The sequence below is a fragment of the Hippocampus bargibanti genome, linkage group LG13, assembly GCF_051943395.1.
Source record: "Hippocampus bargibanti isolate YZ-2025 linkage group LG13, ASM5194339v1, whole genome shotgun sequence".
Classification (NCBI taxonomy): Eukaryota; Metazoa; Chordata; class Actinopteri; order Syngnathiformes; family Syngnathidae; genus Hippocampus; species Hippocampus bargibanti.
In genome coordinates this window covers 7,466,345-7,485,809 of record NC_142746.1, presented here as the reverse complement: position 1 = coordinate 7,485,809, position 19,465 = coordinate 7,466,345, and the positions used below count along the sequence as shown (strand labels likewise).

Sequence of the window (19,465 nt, the reverse complement as noted above, 5' to 3'; positions counted from 1 at the left end):
GTTTCTCCCTGTGCTTGCTGGGGGGGGGGGGGGGGCTCATATGACATTGGAGTCGTTAAATGTGTGTCGAGTGTGTGGTTAACCATTAGCCCGTCTGCGGCAAGAGTTACAGGGTCCTCGGCCACCTGTTGAGTGTTTTACGTGTCATTCTAACAAGCGGTGCTGACCATATTAAATTAACGGACCGTGTTTACTTTACGATGCAGGTGCAGTCGGTGAAGCTCATTTTAACGTTGTTGTAGACTCATAGCACTTTATCTTCATTTTATTTGTTTTAACTCATTCACTGCCAGACGATGTGCACAAATGTGTCCACTCCATTGCCAGGGTTTTTGTCATTTTCACTCAAATTGCAGGACCCACAGAATATTGAGTTTTAGGACTACATAAACATTCAATGCAGAGTAAGAAACCCCAGACTCTCTTCTTTCTTAGACTTTTCTTCTACATACTTGGCAATAAAGATGATTCTGATTCTGATTTCATCCGTTAAATTCTAAGTTATATGGGTCTGGAGTTATCTGAGGTTGAAATGGGGTACACAATACGGTACAATACATACATATTGATTTATATGGTGCTTTAACAACCATGAAGCTGTAACAAAGCACTGACATGGGCAAAAGGGAAATGCTGCCCCCTCCTGGAAGGGAAAAACATTGCTAGAGGTCTGATCAGTGCTTTATCGGTGTCACATCCTGATTGGCGCCAGGTGCGCGCCCCTCCCCTCCCTGTTCCTCCGGGCCCGCACACCTGATCCCAATCCCACTGATTGTGCCTTCTGACTATAAAAGTCACCCGGTTAGGCTCGGTATTCGCCGGTGTATTTCCTCATGTGTGATTTTTGACCTCACCGTATGCAAGGTTGGTCCCGCTCGGTCGTTGCTGCTTCGCTGTCCAGTTCTGTTATTTTCTGTTTCCCCCCCCCTGCGTGTTTCAGTAAAACCTCTTTTGAACCTATTCCATCGAGTATTTTGGATCCAGCTCCCTTTTTTGTCCGACGAGCTCTGTTTCCACACCTCGTGCGGACGTGACAATCGGCACCCCTCGCAAGAATAAAAACATAATCCAAACAAATTTGGGAATGCGCTCCACGTCACACTTTTCAATTCCCGAATAAATTTGGGAATGGCTGTGAATGAGTCACTGAGTGTAAAAGGATGAGAAACATTTCCTCTCTGTCATGCATTTTTTTTCCCTCCGGGCTCACACTTACCGCCATGTCAGTCTGCGTTAACATAGTCGTGATCCCAAATCGCCCAAAAACAATTAAATAAAATTTGTGACAACCAAAGATTGAGTAAATCCAGAAAAAACAAACTTTGGTCCGGCAATCCATGATTTCAGCGGTCAGAATTTTGCCCCCTACTGGCCTAAACTGCTCAGAGACTGACTTCCATTTATTCTTGGCTCGATGCTGACAAGACGGGAGTGAAATATAATCTGCAGATGGCCTCCGTCGGAATGGCACTTGCAAACAATGATTCCTACACGTTTTACTTTGCCGCCAAGATGAATGGCTAACATTAATCACGGCCGTTTGTCTCATGTTGGACGTTTGGAGGTCAACGATTACAGCTTGTTTCTCGGCGACTTTGCCAACTCTCAGCTCACCGCTCATTCTCTCTCTTTCAAAGAATCACATTTGCGTTCTCTCCTTGGATTTGTTTTTTTCTGATGGCTCGGGCGTCATGTGCCACCTAATACCCCGACAAATAAAGGTCAGGAATTGAAGCAGCAAAAATCATAATAACAATAATGAATACATCTATCTGTCATATCTACTAATAGCGTATTGTTTTAATATTGGTATTGGACCGTTAGGCTGCAATATTGGTATCGTATTGTAAGTGGAAAAGCGGTATTGGGACACAGATATGGTACAGTAATACAGTGATACCTCAGCTCACGAACTTAATTTGTTCCCAGCAAAGTGTGTGTCAGGCGAAAAGGTCATCTGACGAACATTTATTTCCCATAAGAAACCATTAAAAATTAGAATATTCCGTTCCCCGGTCCCCATAAAACATAATTTTCGACTAAATAAGTCTTAAAACTACACTAAATATACCTTATTTCATGTATTATAAATGTACTATTGTATTGTAATAAAAGAAATAAACTGTACTGTATAATAAAGTCGTTTTATTTACCTTTGTGATGGTTGACAAACTTCCAGGTTGCCTCTTGATGTTATCCGAGTGAAGTTGCCGTGCTTTCTCTGCAATAATACCGTCACTCACACTGTCCCCTGCTAGCTGCTTTTCGTTAATCCAAATCAACACAAGTTTTTCAACCTCTTCTATTGCCTGAGACCATTGCTTAGACAACACAGAAACGGCCTTAGCCACACGTAGCAATGGTCGATTTAGCGTACTGGTACTCGGACACTAAGTCACAAAAACGCACACCTCGTTCATGTTTCTCGATGATCTCCTTCTTCTGCTCGACCGTAATTTCTTTTATATCCTCTTTGGTTTAACACTAGCATGTGGTGGTGTCTTTTTCGATCCCACAATAGCAAAAGTACTCCACTCGATAACAAACCACGTCTGCACTCAAAGAAAGGGGGTGACAAAAACTAGTCCGCCAGCCTCCGTGGCACTGTTCGACAATGAGGTTTGATGTTCAGCCGCCGAAAACTAGTCCACCAACCAAGACTATATGCTTGCGAATTTAATGTTCGTGAGGCGAAAAGATCGTCAGCTAAAGCGTTCGTAAACTGAGGTGTCACTCTACAGTCAAACCTTGGTTTACGACCATAATCTGTTCCAAAAACCTGTTAAAAAAACGATTTGGTCGAAAACCCAAAAATGTTGCATTGTAATCAAAGTCTGGCATTTTATTGGATTTATTTTACGTACAGTACAGTATTTTATTTGATTTTTTTATCGTGATTGAACAATACAAACACACTTGCTCACAATAGAACGCTGCATGAGGATTATGCGTCGGTCACAATGAGACGCGAAACAAAAGAGTGACGTATAAAGAAACGGAGGGGAGCCGACCGGTGCGCTCAGTCTGGTCAAGAACTGATTTTCGGTTGTAAACCGAGGCATTAAAAAAACATACTTTTTGGTCAAAACACGAATTGGTGGAGAACCGTGAAGGTTAAAAACCAAAGTGTGACTGTAATACTGTAATAAACACATTAAAAAAACTGGGAGGTGAACAGTAAACATTAAAAGTTGCCAGTACAATTTATGCCCAGAGACCTTGAAGCCAAACACACAACCTCTTTGGAGGAGGTAACGATCGCTCTCCATCTCCTTGACACAGTTTCAGCCTGACTTTTTGATTGACAGCTCCCACTTTCTCCTTCAACCCTCAACTGCAGCATAACTCTCCAAAACGACGGAACACACTAAAGGCCTGGACTAACCTTGTACAGTCAGCGCGACCGTGTACGTGTCTGCGATGCGGCGCAACCTTGATAAGCGCGAGAAGTTGTCATCAGATACTCACTTTAAGTATGGTGACCGCTGTGAGGACGTATGCGGCCACGGCCGTGTCACATATCCCAACGGCAGGATTAATTGTCTCGCTCTCATCTGCGCCCGCGGGTGTTCCCATTAGAAGGTGAGACAAGGTTACGTGATGTTTTGCGTCACCGAGAATCAATTCCATGTGATGATTCCATCACTTCAGACATCACAATAAATGCAATCGCAAACCTTCGAGTTCATTTCAACCCCAAATGTCACACCCGATGTCCCTTTTTCGGGAGGGCCAGAACATCTGGGATTATTGTGGACACCTTTAAGCTCAGTGAGGCCAAGAACAAAGATTGAACTATGAACAGCGATATAAACAGGCTATCGCTGTACAGTGATGCCTCTATTTACAAAATGTGTAAGTAAAGACTCATTCGCTGCCATTGCCAAATTTATTCGGGAATTGAAAAATGTGACGTGGAGCGTCATTCCTGAATTAGTTTGGGTTTTGTATTTTCTTGCAGGGGTGCCGATAAAGCGCTGGTCTGAGCTCTGACAATGTTTTTCCCTTCCACGAGGGGGCAGTGTTTGCCTTTTGTCCACGTTAGATCTTTGTTACAGCTTCAGCTGTTGTTAAAGCGTTATATAAATCAATGAATGTATTTTATTTTGTTCATTGGATTTTATTTACCTTTATTAGTCTCGCATTCCAACCCCCTCAAAAATCCAGATATTTTTAAAATCCTCTTGCAAAATACAGGTATCGCCAGAAGGGGGCAATATTACCCCCTTTCACAGTCCTCACCTAGACACTGCTTACAATTACATAATGGTTGCCATGCATGTGAAGAACTGTCAAGGTTGCCCGAATAAAGTCTTCTTTTTGTTTGTCTGCAGGCGAGTGGCTCGCCAGAGGAAGGCCGAGAAATGAGCTGCATCCTGGGATGAGTCTGTCTGTAATTACTTTGTCTCCATCAGACCTTCAAAAGGAGCACTTTGAGCATCGGAGTGAGGTAAAGCCCCACACACTTGACCGCATCCGTGGACAAAATACGAGGAGCTCGGAGTAAGGGGGTGACGCCAAATTGAAGGGGTCAGCGATCCACAGCTGAGCACCTGGCTGATACGAAGTCAGATTATCTCTCCGCACCAATTATCAGTTTGAACATGATTCCTCACCGCGGAGTTTATTTGTTGTTTTGAACCTGCTGCAGGCCTTGCAACACCGTAGCCTGACTTTATCATGGCAGGGAGGCAGTGGGTGGGCGTTTTTGAGCGAGATGTGCGCTGAGATAAACGCGTGTGACGGACGACAACGCGGCTGCAGCTGTCTTTCTATCCTCCTACCATCACCCTCCCCACTTTCTCCCGGTCACAGTCCTTCTTGTTTCTTCTTGTCCAGGCCAAGCTGTCTCCATCCCTCAACTATTTGAAACCGCTTATAGTGACGAGATCATAATACAAATGAAAAATGTGTCACATAAGTACCATTGGATTTGTGAAAATTAGTCTAGAGGTTGACATCTCAGTGTAGCCACTTTTTTCATACTTCTACTAGCCTAGTGAGTGACGCCGGGCGGCTTACAATAAGTGCGCTTGGCCCAACGTGGCCATTTAGTCTGCGTGTGAGCTTCTGGCCATGAGTTGTGGCCTACTTCAAAACGTACAACAATATTACCGTTATATATTGCACAAACATGTAATCCTTCCAGGACTGAGCAGCTGTGTCCCACAATTCATTGCTGTAATTGGACTAGGTGTGAGTTAGATTTACAGCCTGTCACTTTGCTAGAAATCTCGCAATGTTAATGGTGGCAGGCGGCCTATCGCAAGAATGAAATAAATCAACATGTGGTCGTTCAGTAGTTTCTCCAGTTTTGAACGAGAACATTGAGCCGCTGTGTCTCTGTTTTGTAGTGAGCGGTAAGTTGAAGAGTCTGCTCAAGGTATAATGCTCTGAGAGAGAAAAACTTTAGGTAAATAAACAATTTCTTTTTTTCTCCATTCTCACATATAAAATACACCCCCCTTGGTTGCTACGTGCTGTATTTTTTACACTATAAGGGGCACCCAAAAGCATTTGATTTTCTCAGATTCCAACGGTGCGCCTTATAATTCGATGCGCCTTTATATATGGATCAATGTTCAGATTTGTTAGAGTTAGCACATTAAATGTTCTGCAAAGCACATTGTTATAGCTGTATAGATAAATCGGTATTGTATTGTATTTCCTTTAGCACAGCTCCCTCTAGCGGATGCATAACATCCATTCAGCAACTATTGTAGCCTCTGCTCTGTACACCTTGGACTGGAAACCTTGGTTTTCGGCCATAATCCATTCCAGAAACCTGTTTGAAAACTGATTTGGTCAAAATCCAAAACATTTCCCATTATAATCAATGTAATGAATATCTGCTTTTTTTAATTGTGATTAAAAAATACAAACACGTCGACTCACAATGGAACATTACATGTGGGTAATGCGCTGGTCACAATGAGATGCGACACAAGGATTGGATTGGATTGGATTGGATTTGCCTTTATTAGTCTCACAGTGGAAGGAAGTGATGTATGTAGGTGTACAAATTCCTTGTATGTTCTACATACTTGGCAATAAAGATGATTCTGATTCTGATTCTGATTCTGATAAGGAAGAGTCGAGTGGTGCATTCAGGTACGCTCAGTTTGGTCAAGAACCCATTTTCGGTTGTAAACCAAAGCATTAAAAAAATCCCAGAAATGTTTGGGTCAAAAACCGGGTAACACTCTGCGCGGTAACACGCAAGGGCGTCCGAGGATCAAAAGCTTTTTTGTGTTACTCTTCTAGACGAGGTGACCGGTGTTAATGGCAGTAAAGTGCAGCGGGGGGAGGAGGAAGCTAAAGCGAAATCTTTTCACTTGTTGACCACCAAGGGCCTCACGGGGGAGTACCAGTAAAGTTTAAGTAAAAAGTTGCAGTGGGAAAAGAACACAGTGACACACGCATACATGTCTGCTCGTGTCCACCATTACTCAGCTCTTACTGGTCGTCCACTTTGGCACGCAACGAGACTCAGCAGTGTGTGTGCGTGTGTGTGTGTGTGTGTGTGTGTGTGTGTGTGTGTGTGTGTGTGTGTGTGTGTGTGTGTGTGTGTGTGTGTGTGTGTGTGTGTGTGTGTGTGTGTGTGTGTGCGTGTGTGTGTGAGATCTGTAAATAGCCCGACGCTGAAACAGTTGGTGCATTAATCACGTGCATTAGCAAGAGTCAACCTCATTTCAGCATCCCGATGGAGGATCAGGTTGCAAAAAGCCTCTATGGGTGCTTCGTTTCCCTGCTCATCTGTGTGCTAAGACATTTGAGCATTTAGTCTCCTCATCAAGTTCAGTTGACTTGTGGAAACCAAAACATTTCTTACTTACCGGTATTTTCCCGTGTATAAGGCGCACCCAAAAGCCTTGATTTTCTTCAAAAGATGACCTTGCGCCTTATACGCTGGTGTGCCTTATATGTGCAGTAATATTTAGCCAAAACAGGTCTCGCAACGACTGTCAGAAGCAAGTGACTCCATTCCCCCATCCCATTTTTCTTAGTATTGTGTAACCCCAGCGCTGCTCTACTGTAGCGCCTTATAATGTGGTGTGCCTTGTATTTTGAAAACTCATATATTTATGTAATATATTTGGAAAACATTTTTCAAGGGTCGCCTTATAGTCCAGTGCGCCCTACACATAGAAAAGGTTTGAAAATACACTATTCATCGGGGGTGCGCCTTATACTCCGGTGAGGCTTGTACACCAGAAAATACTCTCGTAGTTTTTTTAGTAGATGATTGGATGGAAAAGGCGAATTGAAGAAGGGGTGGGGAGTTGACCGCTTTTGTCAACAGCCTCCCCCAAAACTGATAAGGATAGAATCATATGCATGGGTGGGTTGAAGGGGGGGTAGGTCCACAAAGGAGAAGAGAAGTTGGAGGTCGGGTGATGGGGGGGTTGGAAGGTGGGAGGAGAGCTAAAAGATGGAAACAAGAGGAAGAAGGTGTGGGATGTGGAGAGCTTACAGGGCGAGGGGTGCGTAGGGGGGTGTTAGACAAAAGCGAGGGAGGGAGCGAGAGCACTGAGGGGTGGGCGTGCGGGGAGGTGGGGTTGAGGCGGCGCTAAAGCCGACCAGCGAGAAGCGAGCCCAAAGAGAAGCTTGCGGAGGACCCAAGAGGAACAGGAAGAGGGGCGTCCGTTTTGAAAAGTGTCAGGAGATGAAGAAGTGTCGAAGTGGTGCGGAGGCAAGGGCGGTGCCGTCTGCAAGACGTTACTATAAAACCCACCAGACTGATTTATACTTCCTTCTCACCCGAAAATGAACAACGAACCAAGTGGCGGCAGAGATGCCAGGCTCTCATCGGGGTGAGTGTTTGCGTCATGTAACGTCTGTGTGTGTGTTTTGTGAAAGCCCCAAAGTCAGCATCCTGATGTTTTGGCCTCATTTCCATCAAGGCAAAAGTTTGCTTGAGGAAACTTGAGTGTGGACGTGATGTTCAAAAACGCAGGAGAGCGAACGGAACACCTAAAGTTGCATGCCAGCAGTGGAAGCTTAATTCGCAGCTCATGTCTGATATTAAATAATCAAGTGTTGGAACGTGAAAGTGGCAGCTGGATGTCCATGAACAAAATGTTCATTTCAGGGGAGTTTTGACCTCAAAACGGATAAAAACATTGCCATTTGGGGGCATCTTTTTTGTGTGTGTTAAGTGTGCTTTGGAACCTGTAATGGTAACAAAACAAACATGAGTGTGTTCATTTCCCAACCGTTATTGAAAAAAGGAATATCATTACAATGAAAAAAAAAAGTGTCATGTGATACCACTATAAACAAAAATGTGACAAATAATGCACAGATTAATTTCTATTTGCCTTCTTCTTCTTCGTCTTCTTCTTCTTTTGTTATTCCTGTCACTATATGTTGCTGGCAAAATATCTTTCATGCAAAAAAAATAATAATCAGAAATATTTGATCAATTTAATGTGATTCTCAAAATTTTACACGCCCCTGTTTAAGTACCGGGCTTGTGTGGAAAAAAAGTGACCAAGAAAAACAATTGCATAACTTTTGCACGATGAGTGTGACCTGGTAAAACAGAATCAACTGTAACAACAACAATAATAATAGGGTTGGATTAGCCTTTATTAGTCTCGCAATGGAGAAATTTACATTTCACAGCAGCAATGTTATGAAAGGAAGAAGTAGAAAAACAAAATACAGGAGCTGTTGTAAAGGCAGCCAGTGTCGCGGAGCCATCTCAAAGTCAAAAGAACAAAAAAAACTAAATAGCAAATGTGACACAAAACAAAAGTCATTTATTCTTAAGCACTTTCTGCACCCCCTTTGTTGTATGAAGGAGTTCTAGATAAAAGAGAGGATCAAAATTTCCTTTTCACCAGTGGATCAAAGACGTCCTGGTGAAATGTGCTTGTCTGCTGGACACTAAATGTTGAAGGCAAACACAGCGTCAATGTAGCATCCATTGATGAAAGAGATTGTCTCACATTTCCTTTCCCTGCGTAAATCCGCTTCAATTCCAAGCTGCGACAGTTCCACATAATAACAATACTACTACTACTACTACTGATAATAATAATAATAATAATAATGATGTATGATGATGATGATAATGTTATTAATAAAGTAATAATAATATTAAAATAATAATGTTATTAATATAATAATAGTAATAATGGTACTTGGACTAATTAGAATAAGTAGAATAATAATCATATAATCTGACAAAACTGAAATTAAAAGCCTTCTGGAACATCTTAAACTTCAATTTGGTTTAATGAGTGGCATCTTAAAAGGGCTGGGGTATCCTGGCTCCTATTTAACATTCCTTTTAAGATGGTCGATAAATCCTCAATTTGTGTAACTAAATGACTGCAACTAACTTAAAAACAGAATCAAATCCAGTAACAAGTGACAAGAAAAGCCTACTAGAACATCCAAACCTTATTTGGGCTTAATAAGAGGGTCTAAATGGTGACGAGTGTGTGCTGTGTGACGAGTTTCAAAGTGGTTTGTTGTCCCCACGTCCCCCCCCCCCAAAAAAAAAGAAATAGCTGGTTGAGTTTATCCTCACAGCGTTGGGCTGTCGGAAGATGAGATGAGAAGGTGCAGACTAAACACCTGCTTCAGTCGAGCGCTATCAGAACTTGTGTTTCTTTCAGGAATGAATCACGATGACACACATTGTTTCTCTCTTCACGTGTGTGCGCGTCTGTGCGTATAATAAGAGTACTCGCGTGCCCCATGGCCACATATCTTAGCATGTCAGCAGATACGTTTATAGACGCCGGAGCGTGCCCTCCACTCTTTGTTGTCGTCAGGGTGACGTGTTGACATTTTCGCGTGAGCGAAGGCCGTCATTAAAGTTTGCCGCCGTTGCCCCGCGTCAACATGATAAATGGCCAGGTGCTGAGTTGCTGACGTAACTTTCAAATGAGGTTTGAATCAGAAGAAGGCAGCTTACCTCACCCTCACCCCTCTGAGTGCGAAACCAGTGAAGTGAACGTGTGCCGCAGGTCGCACGGAATCCTTTTGTCCCCTTCTCCCCTTTTGCGATGACTCATATATGGACCCAACACTTCACTGCCCCCCCCCCCTTCCTCCTCCTCATCTTGTTCTTATTGTCCTCAGATCCACTTTTTTTCCAAAGCTATCATTGAGCTTCAACCTCACAAGCCAGGTATTCATGTAAGCCTGATCGAGAGCGAAGATGGCGATTTGCTGAATGAGACTTTTCCAAACCAGTCTACCCCCTTCCTCCTCCTCCTCCATCTTTTTCCTCTTTTCCAAGCAAACGCCACAATACGTTGACGCATATGTCGGATATTTTTTTAGATGAGAGCAAATGAATTATACATCAAAAGCATGTGCGGTTGAACTGAGGCGTAGCTGCTTATGCAATCGTGGCTCGTTTAGCACCACTGCCTTAATAAGCAATACCCTCCATGCAACTTTTTTTTCTGGAAAAACAACAAAAGCCCGCGTTAAAAAAAGTACACGTGATAAGCCAACGAATGAGTAAAGCGATCACAGCGCACCTCCACTTCCACTCCCACATCACAGGCTCTATAAAGTGGGAGGGTGGCTGCGTGCTCTCCGTGTTGTGCCGACACAATGGGCCTCCGCGGTGCATTGAGTCAGAGGCTGCAGGGGGGGGGGGGGCAAAGTTTGGGAGGGAAAACCGCCTGCAACAGATGACTTTTTCACCGTTTTTTCCATCTGTTGTTCTCCGTCAACGACCATGACTAAAAGAAAAAGAAAGGAGGAAGTTGATCAAACCATTGTAATAAAAAGAAAAATGGGCCGCTTATCCTTGTTGGGCTTATTGGTGAACCCCTACACCAAACATCTCAAACGTATTTTTGGCATTTGCCACATTTTAGTGACCGTTCCCCTTGGAGGACCTTGGAGTCAGGTGAAACACTTAGCTGGTCCAGTGGTTAGCGCGTTAACCTCACAGTGCAGAGTTTGGGGGTTTGATCCTGGCTCCCATTTTCCTGTGTTGAGTTACATTCTTGTATTGGTCTTCTTTGGGTATTCAGTTTTTCTCTTGCATTCCAAAACAGGCATGGCAGCCTTATTGAACACTCAAAATCAGACATGTTCAAATTCCAGCCCAGGGGCAAAATGACCCGCAGCTCCTGTCATAAAAACAGTAATGTTTGACCCGTCCATTGGGCAGTAGCGCTGTTGATTGCGTGTGTTAAGTGCTGCCATCTAGAAGCTCAATTGCGAACAGCAAATTACTATATGAGTCATTAAAATGAGCCCGCCAATTTTCTAAACTGGAGATTTTCAACGTTTTTTTCTTTTATAATGGTGACAATTAACAAAAGAGTATTTACTACTTTTCAACTGTTACAAAAAAAGTTAGTTAAAGTGAATATTCCATTTCAATTTTCAATGTCAATTCAATTTTGATATGCGTGTTTCAAATGCACCAAAACACATGCTTAACAAATTCACTGCCATTCCCAAATTTATTCAGGAATTGAAAAGCATGACTTGAAGCGGCATTTCTGAAATTTTTTCGGGTTTCTTGCGGGGGTGTCGATAAAGCGCTGGTCTGACCACTGGCAATGTGTTTTCCCTTCCACAAGGGGACATCAGTTGCCTTTTGTCCATGTTAGCTCTTTGTTACAGTTTCAGCTTTTATTAAAGCACTATATAAATCAATACGAATGTATTTTATTGTATTTTGCACAGCTGCCTCTATTTCAGCTCATCTAACTCCAGACCCATATAGTTTGGGAATTAACTCTTTTTTTCTGGTGAAAGAAGACAGTCTAAGCTTTCTTACGCTGAATTGAATGTTTATGTAGTCCTAAAACTCAATATGCTGTGGGTCCTGCAATTTGAGTGAAAATGACAAAAAAACACTGGCACTGGAGTGGGCACATTTTTGCACATCGTCTGGCAGTGAAAAAAATGAAATGTGAAACACAGATATCTCACTCAAATGTATTGAGAATTAATTGTTGTTATATGTAAAGAACGTCCGGCAGGATTGACCACTCTACATTTTTAACACACCAAATCTAGTCCCCTTTGCAAAAGGTTTGGACCTTTTGTCCCAAGGTTTGAGTGCGAGTTTGCATGGTTGTTTGTCTCTGTGGCAACTGGTACATGGTGTCCCCCGCCAACTCCCCGATGACAGCTGGGATAGGCTCCAGTACCCCCCGCGAACCTTTTATGAGGAAAGCAAATCGGGAAATGGATGGATGGAATCATGGTGTACTCCGCTTTTGTTACTGCCATACCCATTTCAGTTACAAGAAAATGTTTACAATAACTTATTACAGATGAGGATTTGGTCCAGATTTTAGCTAGCATCGTGGAACATCAACTTCGAGGTAGCGTCAGAGCTGCAAAATTTTGTAAAGCCATGTGGACTTCATGCCAGACCACTTCCTTCTCCTGTCCAGGTGTCTCAAAAGCAATCGTCAATGTCCGACAAGTATTCCCCCACGTCGCTACCAAATAGTGGCGCAGGCGTCCTTCCAGATGTCATTATCTGATTGCGGGTTGCCGCGTTACAAGATGAAAGTGCAGATATTGGCTGGGTTCTGTTTCAAATGCGGATTAGAAGAAGAATCCCCCTTTATTGTCCCGAACAAGTGCATCCATCTATCAAATGGATTCTCTCCATTTACCCGGCACAGGACAACCACGGTGAGGAATGCTATGCTCGGATGGCCGATTCCACAGATCTCTGTCTGCACTTGATTGACAAAGCTGATGTTTTGAACACATTCTCCTGCTGGTTGAGGACTTGAACTCGGAACTCAGCGTCCAGGTGTACGAGACCACTTGGGCCCCGAGTTGAGGCCAGAGCTTGAACATGACATAAAGCCTTTTCGAGTGAGCACCCTTTTTTGGTTTCATCGTCAGACAAGATGGCCCCATCAGAACCAGAACGGGTCCTGTATGCTTGTGATGTAATGCAATACATGTCAATAATGCTTTCATTTATAGCACCGGTGTCAAGGTCGAGGCCCAGGGGCCAAATGTGGTCCGCCACATCACTTTATTCGGCCCACGAAGCAAGTCAAACATGAAAAATGATTGTTTGTCTGAATCAAAATTTCAAATTGTCACATGTAAACCACAATAAGAGTCACTATTTTTGACCTCAGATTGGAAAACTAGTTCTTCACTAATTTGTTGTGCGCTCTATATGTAATATTTGGAGGGGATGTAACAGTCTAATGGCTTCCCCAAATTCATAATGGCCCCTGAGAGGTACTACAATGAAAACATTACTTTGACACCCTTGATTCATAGCATCTTTTCGAGTTAAGAAATTGCTCCCCTGATTTCGTAAGTAGAGGTAGCACTGCATACGGTACGTCATGGCTTAATATGACATGATACTGGCCCAGGGCCAACAAGCCACCATTAACGTCGGACCCTGTAGGGCCTCATACCCTGCTCTCCTTCTCCAGCCACAACTCTGATGCAGCAATTGTCCGGGGAACTAGTGAAACAATGGCCCTCCACTTCAGCCCGAGGCAAAGCGAGGCAAAGGTGATGAAGTTTCAGAATCAGAGCATATCTAAATTTAAGTTTTCAGATCAATGCGGCCTCAAAGTTAAACATCTCAAGTGATACCATTGATTCTTGCAAACGGACAAAAGTCCACTGCGTCTTTAAAGAAGGAAAATGACACTGGTGGTATTTCCAGTGTCTGCTTGTCTGACCGCCGTCGGGTAGCCGTCAGCGTCTGGAAAAACTCCTGGAAAACACAACATCCAGCAGATCAGGAATTTCAACCAGCTTTCTACTCTCTCGTTCGTCTCTTTCCACCTGTGCCAGACTTCATCTGGCGGATTTGCGCCTGAAACGCAACAAGCAATCAGCAGCTTGCTCACAGTTAAATTAGTCATCCATTATTTGGAGTGATTACTTTGAAAGATTACCCTGAGAGAAAATGCAAGTGTCCAAAGTGCTCCAAATCGCAACGCAGCATCATTTCTTGCTTTCATTGAGCACCTGGAGGTCAATGACCACTGATGATTTCTTTTCTTTTTTTCTCTTTTTTTTGCCTCGACAGGGCCGTTCTTCTAACCCAATTTTTGGAAGCTCTCAGCTCACAGATGGGTCAAGTTGATTCAAAATGAACCCATAAATAAGCATGTGCTAGACAGTTTGTGTCCCCAGATGGCCATCTCGTCTCCACGAGACCGTGTCGCCTCTCGCATCTTATTGATGTCTAATGCATCCTACTTCTTTTTTGTCGTTATCTGGCTGCTCTCGCCGTCAACCCCCGAGGAGAATTTTGGAACTTGCCTGTTGGATCTGGGTGTTGGTTAGCCCACGGTCGAGAGAGCTCTTGCCTTGAGAGCGAAACGATGTTTGCGCACGGTTGGGATGTGTTAATCCTTATGAGGCCTGCGTTGGGGCGAGCGTCGGTGGCGTCACGGCGGCTCAATCGACTACTTAAGTAGCGTGACATTAAAACGGGAAGGCAATTGCACGTTCTGCACATGATTTGCTACCAAGCACCCTTCTCGGTTTTAGTTTTTTACTCTGTTGCCAATTAGCCCCAGAAAATTTATTTATTTACATATTTATTATTTATACATATATTTGTTTGTTTGTTTATATGGTCACTCATATTTTTATGCATTTGTTTATTTTTGTTTATGTATGTATTTGTGTATTCATTTTCCTTTTATTTCTTTGTTTATTTGTTCACTTATGTATTTATTTATTTTTGTTTTATTTATTTATGTATTTATTTATTTGTTTGTTTGTTTGTTTGGTCGCTTATATATTTATGTTTTAATTTATCTTTTCATCTATTTATTTATTTATTTATTTATTCAATTTACTTTTATATATGTATTTATTTGTTTATATTTGTTCACTTATTTATTTACCTTTTATTAATTAAAAATTAATGTATTTGTTTCATTATTTGGTCACTTATACATTTCTGTGTTTATTTATCTTTTTGTTTATTTATGTATTTGTGTATTCATGTTCCTTTTATATATTTATTTGTTTGTTTATTTGTTCACTGATGTGTTCATTCATTTATTTGTTTATGTACAGTAAAGTCTCGTTATATCGATATCGGTTATATCGATAGTACTGCTTATTACGATACTATTTCTATGCACTCAAGGAGAAAATTACATGCCCGCAGGATCGGATATATCGATATGTTTTCCGACTCCTGAGAATATCGATATAACGAGACTTTACTGTATTTGGTCTCCTTTTATTTATTTATTGTTTGTTTATTTGGTCACTTATATATTTATGTATTTATTTATCTTTTTGTTGATTTTTTTTTTTTTTTTTTGCATTAATTTGCCTTTTATTTATTTATTTATTTAGAGAAAGCGTAGACCTTCTGCTTAAGTTCCAGCCGCCTGGATGCTTGATCTCCCAGCGATTTGTTCAAACTTGCAACCAACTATTTTCTGTTGCCAAAATGGATAAAAAAAAGAGCTTTGGCACTCAGGCAGCTGTTTGTGATCCCAATGTGGCCCACTGAGAAGATGCAAAGAGAGAGAAAGCATGAGACGGAGACCATGCGGGGCCGAGGAGGCGATGAGGGTGGGGGGTGACAGTAAGCAGCCTCTCAGACAAGCCCAGTCACCGCATTGGAATGGCGGAACAATATAACCTCCAGTCTTCTGGCGGCTCATGAAAAGAAAAAGACTCCCCCCGTGAGATGATAGGGGGATGTTTGGGGGAGCGCGTTTGTAATAGACATTTCTCACTGGATGGCAGGCTAACAAATGGCAAGCGTGATGTGGTATTGACCGATTGTGGGTGTCAGTGGGCTTCTTGCCTGCATTTGTGGATCTTTCTTTAGTTTCCATGACTCACCTGCAAAGCCCGGTGACAACTCTCGCGATGAATTGCTGCCACCCAGGCTTTAAAAGCGAAATATTTCTTCTCACTCCTTTCATGACTGAGCTTAACTGATGTTGTGCGACGTCATACTCTAAACTCTTCAAATAAGAACTATTAGCGATGGACTCCTTCTGTGGTTCTCATATGTCTCGTCCAGCATTTGTTCACACGGGGTCTGTGATCCGACTATATTACTTTTCCCACCTGTTGCTCCCTCCCCCTCCACAATATCGTCACGCCGCGCGTGTTTCTGCTCCAGAAGCCGATTTAAAATCAAACCGCGCAGCTCAAGTGGCCGGTGGGGTGGCGGATTGGATTTTTAATGCCATCCATTCCAGATTTTTTTATTGCTTCAAACGAATCACCACACTGAAGAGAAGACAAGGGGGGAAAGGGCTCCTCAAGAGATGTATAGTAGAGCTCATTTAATCTCCAGTCTGATCTGACTTGTGTTTCCAACGCTGATTGTACATCATCGCTGCGTGACATAAACAAAGAGGAATGTGACAGTAAACAAAGGGCCACTGTGTTTTGTTGTTCATTTTCATTGTTGCAGTTTGTCATAAGACGGCAAATCTTTTTTGAAGGGGGTGTGGCATTGTGACAGTTCAATTTTGACCAATCAGTTGATTGACTGAGAGGAGAGCCACTCTTGAGTTACAATACTGTTAGTGTCTGTTGGAAATGTGCCAAAAAAAGAGTCTAATAGCTTTTCTAATTTCACTCCACCATAACGTTTGTAAAAAAAAACAACAACAACACATTTTGCCTCCTCGGATCAAAATGGGGATGATCGCGATAGACGAGTCTGCGCTAGCATAAGCAAATGCTACTGGGGACTATTTCTGACACTACATTCCAAGTGTACCTAACCTGACACCAATAGGTTCAGCTGCGACGGCGATTCACATAAAAAGTGTGGTGTGATTTACCACAGTTACAAGTCCACTAGTGGGAACTGTTAGCCAGGAAATAAGGCATTGGTGTTGCAAACTCAAAATCTGATAAAGTTAAAATAACAGTTTTATCGACACTTATTTTATGCTACAGGGCCCGCAGAACGGATTGTGAAGGCGTCCAGGTAGGTTTTGGATTGGTTAGGATTAGCCTTTATTAGTCTTGCGGTGAAGAAATGTACATTTCACAGTAGCAAAGTTATAAACGTAAGAGGAAAGGAAAGGAAGAGGTACAAAAATAAATACAGGAGCTGCTGTCATGGCAGCCACTGTCACGGCACCATGTTGAAGTCAAAAGAACAAAAAAAAAACCTCAGTAACAAATAATGTGACATAACACAAAAGACACACACATTCAATCGTCAGCATTTTCTGCACCTTCTTTGTGGCTTGAAGCCGTTCTCCATGAAAGAGGAGAGGATCAAAGTGTCATTTTCACCAGTGGATCAGGGACGTCATGGTGGAATGTGCACGTCTGCTACAAGCTAAATGTTGAAAGCAAACACGAAGCTGTAAGTACAGAGATGGTCTCACATCTCCTGCCCCACGTAAATCCGCTTCAATTCCAATCCGCGACAGTTCCACATACGCATCGACGCTCTGCGCTTACGCTCCATTGTTCTGACCCTGGTCACAAATAATGGCTGAAATGCGATTGGTTAAACGCTTAAAAACGAAAACACACACCTGGAAGCAGCAAAACAGGGGAAAAGCAATGAAAGGAAGCTGAAAGACAATTTGGTATTATTTAGTAAGCATTCATGAACGAAATATAATTAACATTAGTCGATGATTCAGATATTTTCAGGCCAGCAGAGAAGGCCTTGCAGGCCTTGACGGTCCACCACTGCCTGACGCCAACCTAAAAGTCGAGTCAATTCATCATTGCTGTCTTATATATATATTTTTTTTGCCCTCATTCTCCTCACTTAAAAACAATCTCCTTACTTTGGATACCGACGACATTCTAAGTTAGTGCCTGTTTCAAACCGATGCGTTCAAGACAATGGGCTTTTTCACCGTCGAAATAAGAAACGACACATTTGGGTACCATTTGAAATTATATCTCCCTTCACAATTGATTTCCCCTGGTCGGAACATCATTATGGCGTCTGTGCGCTCTGCAAATGGGATTAGTGAGTTCTGCTTTGCCAAAGCCTCTGTGGAGCCTCTCTTTAGACAAGCAGGTACTGGATGGAATCCTTCTGAACTTTCCGCTCCCCCTCTTCCGCTTCCCATCATGACCTCCTTTGTCTCAGCCCCCCTGCAAACTGTCTTTTATTTTTCCTCACCATCCCGCCGAGCCTCAAATACAGCTGGGCTGCGGGGTTTGCGTGCGATTGCGAGCAATGATGTTACTGCGGAATAATGCGCTTCCGCTTTCGGGAATGTGCTGGCGGTATTAAACAGTCTTATAATAACGAGATTATTTGCCCATCGCGGACTCCGCTAGTGCAACTTATTTGAGAACTACCTGATAAGCTTGGCCAGTTGGTGGCACGCTAAACCGCCTTTGAGTTGCTTCCTAAGGCCATCAGCCTACTTCAGAGACGTTTGGCGGCATTTTTGAATTTTCCCAAGGAAGGATGTAGTGTCAGTCAGGTGCCCCCAGGGTGACCCCGCGATTGCAAGGCTGCGATTTGATTGCCGTTTATTTTTAAATGTCGACTCAAATGCCTCACCGAGAAGAATAAGCGCATGAAAAAGATATCTGGCCCCTTTCTGGCTCTTAAGATGCGTTCTATTTTTAGAGCTGATGAGAAATGTTTTCCATCTTTCTCTCCTTGTTTTGCCGATACTGAGGATGATGCGTGAAACGGGGAAAGTGGAGAGGGACACCGAAGCCACATTACCATCTTTCCTGTCACTAAAATATTCTCATTGTGTTGCTTTTCAACAATCGAAATGTCATCCTGGCCACTGATTGTGTTTTTATGAGATTAAAATAATATACAGTCTCATTTTCTAAAAAAAAAATCAAGTGTCATTTTTTTGCCCCATTCTAGTTATGGTTTCCACACGGGACAGTTATGAATTTAGGGAGGCCATTAGAATGTGTAATCCTCTCCACATATTACATATAGAGGACATAACAATTAAACTAATACCTAGTTTTCAAATTTGATGTAAAAAATAATGACTTATTGTGGCTTATCGATAAGAAGGTTTCTTCAGCCGTCATCTGTACTTCTTCGAAAGTGTCGTACGTTTCGCTTCTTATCCAAGAGGCTTCGTCAGCGAACTAAAATCTTTTGCTGGTAGTTTTGGCCCTATATATATCCCTACTGTCCAGATGTAGCAGGGCCAGACTCTGCTATGATTGTTCCCTGCTCTCAGGTCGGGAGGAGCAGAGGACTACTCCCTGCGTCTACACTGATTACTTCTAGCTATATAACAGAAGTAATTCCTCAACCGCAACAAGGAATTTCACAAATTTGCTTTCAAGGACCGAATAAAATGATGGGCCAGATTTGGCCCCGGGCCTTAACTTTGGCACAAGTGGTCTAGCAGTATGTTCGACTGAGCACCCAGTGATACCGTAAATGCAAGCGTGACTAGCTAGCTGTTGGTTTTGAGAAGCTCAAGATCCTAAAGGGGATAAGCGAGATTTAAAAAACAATGGTGGATTTTGACCCAAGAAGACTTGTCTGGCAACATTGTGCTTTTGGACC

General features: G+C 42.7%; 1 protein-coding gene across 2 annotated transcripts in view; it reads left to right on the top strand.

The window, feature by feature from the left end:
* lzts2a (leucine zipper, putative tumor suppressor 2a) overlaps nt 1-19,465 on the top strand; it is a 49,625-nt gene that overhangs the window by 19,347 nt on the left and 10,813 nt on the right. The window contains exon 2 of one of the 2 annotated variants that reach the window (XM_089012347.1): nt 4,335-4,450. The gene's annotated coding sequence lies outside the window, so the exon portion shown is untranslated. Of the gene's footprint in view, nt 1-4,334; nt 4,451-7,599; nt 7,815-19,465 lie in introns of those variants that run through there. The other variant, XM_089012348.1, reaches the window with a different exon arrangement.